The following is an 8,043-nucleotide window of genomic DNA, read 5'->3' as shown; positions in this document are numbered from 1 at the left end:
TAAGTTTTGATTTTACTTTCTATTCTGCATTTTCCTCAGGGTTGTGCATACTATTTATAATGAATGTAGATCTCAGCTGCTAGTTACAACAGTCATTTAGAAATTATTCTTTTCCATCATGTCAGCAATTATCTACTGAATTTAATTTTGAGTATAGAGAAGACGAAGATAAAAAATAAAAGCATCCACACATACAAAAGAAAACATAGAATCTTTTTTAGATGAAACCTGTAATTCTTTTTTGCACACCTGTGAAAACAGTAAATTTTAATCCAGCTGACAGATCTAGAACAAAATAGAGTTAACATAAATATTTGAACATAAGGCATTGTATGCCATGCATGACACTTGCTCAGTCTCTCTCCCCTGGGGTCTTTGGACATGGAATTCCTTTGTTGTGTTTATGTTTTTGTAGGAATATTCTTCTAAGGAATAGAGATGTAAAAATCATTTTCTGGAAGATCCATCAGGTCAACCCAACTATTTTACCTTCTCCTCAAAGCCTATCTTACCTCTTGTAAAGTTCCATGGCAAGAATATAATGAACCCAGCCTAGTTCAAACTCTTTCCACCATATGTTATATAAGAGGTTTTGGTTTTTGATCTCTTTGTTCCAGGCATCTGATAATTTATAGCTATAGCATTTTGATGGGTGGACACTAAAATATATTTAAGGCAAGAATCTGAAAGGGAAGCCAGATTTGTGTTGGTCTAGCAGGGTCTGCATGGATGTGATTAAAGTTAGGGATGAGGTTAGGATTGAGTCTAATAGGCACCTCTGAGTTTAGGTGCATTTACTTCATACAGGTTACTATGCCTGAAACCAATCTAGTTTTAGGATCTGTCCATGCAAGATTTCCTGTTCAAGTTTTTATTTCGAGCATTCAATGCCTCTTGACTCAGGTGTTTCCATGTGATAAACACCAAAGGACTTGATGCTATTGTGTAAATTGGATAGGAGATTTATCAGATTTATCTGGGTGAAGTTCATTGCAAGGAGGAGGCAATGTAAGGCTGCTGAGGAAGCAGCAGCAGCTAACTATGTGTTTTTCTTCTCTTGTGCAACCCAATAACTTAAACACATTGGAGACTGTCCATGCACTCCTTCTTTTATAACACAAAAGTCCAGCATGTTTTATGCAAATCTATAACTCCATGGAATTTTTATAAAGATTGTAGACTGTTAGTCTTTGCCTATTTCCGTTGTCTTTACTATACCCAGAAATCACATCATTTCAACATTTCATCTCAGTTGTATCACCGTGATTTTGGTGCACTTGATGCCAGCGAAGTAGCAATATCTTAGCAAGGCAGGTATTCCAGCTGTGTCAAGTTTCAGGTACTGTCTATATCTGCTTTATGTGTGAACCTGATGTGCTTGTTTGAATTTGATCTTTGTCTCCTTATGGACACGAGAAACCTGATTTCCACTTGTCAATTGATTTACATTTGCATGACAGTTTTACAAAGGAGACAGAGGAAAGGGGTGATTCCTTTTAAACCTTCTACTTTTCTTTTCAAGAAAACTGTCAGAACATGTTTCTTCACATCTTTTGTCTGTCTTGGCTTGTATCAATCCTATTCACTGCAGTTGAAGTTCTGGTTAAACACTATATTTTGGTCGTGTTATTTTTTTAAATAAATCAAAAATATATTTCTCTCACCACTAACCAATCATTATTGATGTGATGTTTGAACAGAAGACAAGAAAAGGACCTTAAAATTAGAATTGATTGCTTGGAGGTGAGAACTTTGAAAGAAATTAACAATTAGGGAACAGCTATCACCAGCTATTTTCCAGTGCATAAATTCTTGTCCCTTCTTCATTCATTTGTATTACATCCAGACCAGAATAACAAAAGGAAAATTTGGTTTGGCACATGGCTCACATAACCCCAAATTCTCAGAAAGAAGTGTTTTGTCCATGATTGTTTTTAAGCAAGTTCTTGTCTTTGCCGTTAGGTGTCTCTGTAATCCTTTGTAAAGCACCATATATCGCAGGACTTTTTCAATGTTTCCTGACTTTAATACAAGTCAGTATTCTTTCTAACCCTCTCTCTTATGCTTTTATTTGAGATCTTTAAAGAAAACAACTAGAAAAAATTCTGCAGTGTTGCATCTTAACATAGAGAAATAAGGAATTTCTTAATGCTGCTTTGTCAGACTACAAATAAAATTCAAAGCATCAATAAAAAGTCTTCCCCCAGTATACTTCTTGCTCAAGTTGAGGAAAATTGAGAGATAAGGTCTTACAAAGATAAGGTATCCATTGTCTGTTGAATCTCTATGTCCTCACAACCTCTAAGCCATCATGTAATTATTGACTGATTTTCTAATCAAAATAAACCACATTTTATTTTATCTGTATTACAGCTATCCATAATATCAATGTTTTCTAGAATGTAAAACATCCAGCTAAGTTTGTGAAAGATGCATCTGTATCACCATGCTATTTGAGAAGAGGAGTTAAGAAAACAGAAAGAGCTGTAGGATAGCACCTATAAGCAACTCCTGTTACTTTGCAATAAGAGATTAATCAAAGCTGCCCACTCAAAACAGGAATCTTAGAAAATAATCCTGACATAGGTAGCAATAAGAAACAAGAGGTTTTTAATAATAATCTATATTAACTTGGGACAAGGACACCACATGTGCCAGATTAGTCAAAGACACACGGTCTGCCTAAGTATTTGATCCTCCGAAGCAAAGGCCAGCAGCCCACCGTGCTTTCTGAGGAGTGACAGACAGTGTGACAGCAATTCCAGCTGTGGGCTGGTTTAGACATGATTGATTAAGCTGTCAAAAATACTTCTAGAGTTTAGGTGGCTGGGATAAGAGGAAATCTAGTAATATTCTGGTTTGCACATTTTTATTTTGGTGCGCCTTTATTTGGTAAAGGTAATATAGGTCTGGACGCTGGGCTAGAATCTGTGACTGACTGTATAATATGAACAAAATTGATACATACATCCTCATTGCAAATAGTTTTTCCTTTAAGGATTCTGGTACCATTAAAACCAGGTTTATTCTTACAAACCACCCAAACTTTAAAGCAGTTGCAAAATCCAACATATAAGTTATAAAAAAGAATTTATTTCATCCAAGACTCATCAAGAAGTGATAAATGTGAATTCCAAAAAGTGAATTTTATGAAAGCCACTTTTCAGAGTAAAGCCACATTTCAGTGTCAACTGAGTAGATGCTTTATGTTGTAGAAAAAACAGCTTAGTGTACCATCTGTTGCTTTTAATAGCAAATGAACAACATGAATTGTAGTTAATACTGTTGATGTAAAATATGAGGGATGTTATCAAAACTGCTCACTGATTGATATAAACATGTTTTGAAATATGAATGAGTTCAATAAATTCAATATGCAACTTTTACAAGCCAGCTGTTCTCAAAAGATAAGGCAGTAAAAGATTTTTAATGAACCCCATGCCAGGCGACTGCAAGCTCATTTCTCTGGCCCACATGATGGTGGAAGAAGCATTCCCTACCTAAAGCACACATAGAGTCACAGTTTCACTTAACCCCTTCCATCTTGGGAGAACTAATTATATCTTGTACAGAGCAACGAGAGAAGTGGTATGAAAATATCATCAGGCATATGTGTATTTATCTATATTTATCTATCTATCATCTATCTATCTATCTATCTATCTATCTATCTATCTATCTATCTATCTCTATGTCAGCATCTATCTCCTTAGAAGAGATCCTGTGACAAAGATTTTTTACAAAGGTGTCCAGAAAAATCCGCATAGCACTTCTTCGTTTTTTACTCTCCATATGATGGTACAATGAGGTGAGTCATAGCATAGGTTCTTGGCTCTGGAAATGCTTCTGTCCTGGGACATGAATAAAAGCCCAGCCAATGAACATGACAGCTGCCTTTGAGAAGTTCAATACTGAATCAGAGAGGAGTGAATCCTTATAACAGCTTCCTCATTTTAATACTGAACATTATACATCCTCTATATAGTATGCAATTTTAACTCTTTGAATGATCAAGTTTATTATTTAGGAAATTTATTTATACTATTATAATTAAGAGCAGCCATGTTTCATTTCCCTTCTACAAGATGGTATCTCATTGCTTTTAATATCTGCAAAATGTTCTTTCTCATCCTGAATGGTTCAAGAAAACAGACAAGTGTTTCTTGACAGATAATAAGTATCTGAAATCCTTTAAATATTGTCTATAAGTACTTGGCCTTTTGGTGAGGAACTTTTGCTAGTTTTGTTAATCATCTAGAACACCAAATAGATTCTTTTTATCTTTACTAATCTGAAATAATAGAACATAAAAAGAGCACTTAATTAATGCCATTTATTTTTTAAGAGTTTTCAGATCTCATTGAAAACATACAATTTATAAATCATCACAGGTTTTAATTTAACATCCCTGTGTATTACTCACCCATGATGAATTATATTCTACTTAAATAGAGCTAAACTAACTTCTGGCCCAATTACTTTTCTGTACCTATGCTGAATATTGGTCAATAATAAATGTAAGCCATTTAGTTTGGGTTAATTTAGCTGAAAATTACTATCAAAATTATCAGAAACAAGTGGCAAGATAATCTCATAAAATCCAGAATCTGGGTAGTCTGATCTGGCTCCTCTGGTTCCCTTTATAATATTTGGTTTTTTTGTATATTTAAACTTGTTTGAAAGTATGGATGTAAATTGATAAATTAGGACAATGGTGGTGCTGGTAGATTGACATATGGCACGTGAATTTATTCCTCTGGGAGCAGGGTGTTAGGAAGTTTGTGAAAGTCTAGTGCATACAAGTTTATATAATTTCATCTAACTTACACATACCCTGGATTTTGACTGCTGAATCTAAACTGTAAACTTGCACATTTGAAGATGTTTATCACAAAAGAACTGCTCTTGAAACTTCAGGGTATTTTTTCATGTGGCAAATGTGCTTTGTCCTGCTTTGCCTTACTTTCATAGAGCCTTCAACTTCCAGAGTATTGATCAAATTGACATTTCTTTGACAGAATTCCAGGGAGCCCTGTAATGTTCTTGGCAGTTCCACCACTAATAAAATTGTTTCTTTACAGATGGCAAGGACTAACTTTATATCCTCAGTAGGAGGCATAAAGAGACAAGTAATAAAATGGTTTTCAATAACGAAGTTCAGTATTGCATGTTGTAGCTTCACATCCATAGACAGGCCATCATAGAGACAATACCTTTAAATAATTAACAGCAGGGAGACATATTCATGCTTAACTGTCCTATCTTAAGTCCTGTTATCAGTAATGACAGTGACCATATTCTATTAGCTCTTTTCAGGATTTTATTACTGGAGATGATCACACTGGATCTAAAGGAAAATGAATAACTAAAGGAAACCAACCTGCTCAGAATTCTATTAACTCCAATTATTATCTATTATTATTATTTATTATTATCTATTATTATTATTATCTACTATTATTATTATCTTCTTCTTCTTCTTCTTCTTCTTCTTCTTCTTATTATTATTATTATTATCTATTACTCCAATTCTGTGTTTAAATTCAATTATATAGATTCCTTCCAGGAGCTGTTGCTTTATATGACAAAACTTTTGCTCATAGTTTTTCAGATGCAAACCCATTTCTTTACCTGATAAATTAAATGTGGAAAATTTTAAATTTCACTATTACGCAAATACAATTTACTGAGGGCAGGGGAGTGTTCATTTGTTTAATAAGCTTTTAAAAATCATACTGAGAGAGCTTCCCATACATTTACAGTTATCAGACATGAACAAGGTTTTCTTATCTTGTCTCCTGGCCACAGTGCTGTACCCAAACATGTATATCACTAAAGCAGTTGTTATGACCAAGGCAACAGAGAAATTCAGTAACAAACTAGATTAAATATGTATGCACACATATGCATATTAAATTCTGCTGGGAAGAGATTTCTTACAGCAAATGAAATCATCCTTCAGATTTGAAAGAGGCTTTGGATTTACTCAACAATGCTATAATACAAAAAGATTTATTATTTTAATTATGTAAGACAGTAGCAATTGTTTCTGATGCAAAACTAGTCCAGAAGTCAATGGTATTTGAATGAATATATGGATTAGACTGTGGTCTGCTTGTTGGATAATTTACATGGCAGTCATGCCCTTTTACACTTTGTATAGAGACATAGTTCTTTCTTCATTCAAGAACTCCACTGCTTAACAGAAATTTAAGTGAGAACTGATATCGCTCCACTGGTTAACAGAAATTCCCAGAAAGAATTGACTGATAAGTAAAAAAAAAAAAAGTAATGTCAAAAGCAAGTTCAGGTAGGCTGACATAATAAAATTGAAATTAATAGATTCCACTGATAACATTGCTTAGTTTGATTTAAAATAGGAAAATACTTCTTGTAGCTATTTTGTACATAGCGATTTTGATACTGCTCTCATATTCAGGAGTACTGAGCATACTGCATTTCCTTGATCTAATTTATATCAACTCCAAGTAGTGCCAAGGATTGTCTTTTCACTGTTTTTAAGCTTCAATTTGAACAGCTCTCTACTCAGTTTGTTTCTCAGAATTTGAAGATCTTTACATATTCTGATGTGGATCACAGGCAAAAAATTACCACAAACTACCTTGGGGTTCTATAAATCTGTGCAGCCAGAGTCATGTTATTTCAGAAACAAATGACACCTCAAAAATATTTGATACATATTGGTCCATTTCATAAAAATCTAGAAATATATTCTGTATATTTCTGTAACATTTTTCTGTATGAGAAAGAAATATATATGAAGGTATCAAAAGCAGATGATACTTTTGCAGAGAGGAAGACATGAACCGTAGCACTCATTTTGTCTGTCATTAATAAAAGTTGAGCTTAAAGCTGACATAACAACCATCATTTCCATTATTTTTTAATTTAATTTTTAAATACCAATGACTTTTTTTTTTCTAGGCTTAAAATAATTATTATTAAGCTAAAAATTCTCTGAAGGTTCTGTTAGCATTCAGTGTGTTGCTGTTCTTAACAGGTTAAATGTCAACACTGTCAAAATTTATAAAGTAATGGCTCAGAGACTGTGGAATGGACCAGCCATCTGGGAAAATAGACAAATCAAATAAGCAGGAAATAACAAAAAACACAGCAAAGCAACCAAACTCCTACAAAATGGGAAATTTCTGTTCTTGACCATGCAACTCAGATTAAGTAATTCAGGACTTAGTTTGGTAAAGACTTTTCAGAAGTTTGGGTTTTTTTCCCAGATATGCTTTACAGTTCTCAAAATCTGAAACTTTCATGCTTAACTGGCATGTTGTCTTATGACTGATGAATTCAAGTAACTTCTAATTGAATTGGTCTGATGTGACCAGTACTAATACTCTAGAGGAAATAGATTTTATATGGTCAAAATTTTAAAGGCCTCAAATATTTAAAGGAACATTTAAACGCCTCAAAAAAGGGCCTTCAAATGTCCCTTTAAAAATTTACAGACCATTCCATTTAAAAGATTTATTAGAGATCTAATTGTTTGACTTGTCTATATTAGTCATGTTTTTCATTCCCCTCCATGTTGATGGAAGGAAATAGTTTAAGTGCATCACCTTCTACACACTTCACACTTGACATTGGACAGAATGCAAATGAAATTGCTCCTCAGCAGGACACAATGCATGGAAGGGATTGTTTAATTTTGGTCCTCTTTCAGCAACACAACCCCAGTGAATGATCTTCTTTGCTGTGAGTTCCAAAGTGAAGAGCTGCTCCACTCCTCTGAATGCTTCTGAGGCCTGCACCAAGCCCTTCCAGCTGAAAGGTGTATGTTGAATTTAAGTTGCTGGACAGAGATACTTTCCTCATGCAGGACCTGGATCTGGTGTCTACAGCGCTTTTCTTTTCTCTATTTACTCATTGTTACATATTTACTTACAAAAAAGTCCTCTCCTTTTCCAGGGCAGGGTCTTTGCAACAGCAGTGGAAACTAGGTGTAGCCTTTAGTCTGGATCAATTACAAGTATTTTCTACTACAGCACTGCTATAGAAATGTATGTCCCT

The sequence above is a fragment of the Agelaius phoeniceus genome, chromosome 1 (assembly GCF_051311805.1).
Source record: "Agelaius phoeniceus isolate bAgePho1 chromosome 1, bAgePho1.hap1, whole genome shotgun sequence".
Taxonomy (NCBI): Eukaryota; Metazoa; Chordata; class Aves; order Passeriformes; family Icteridae; genus Agelaius; species Agelaius phoeniceus.
This window is presented reverse-complemented; position numbering follows the sequence as displayed.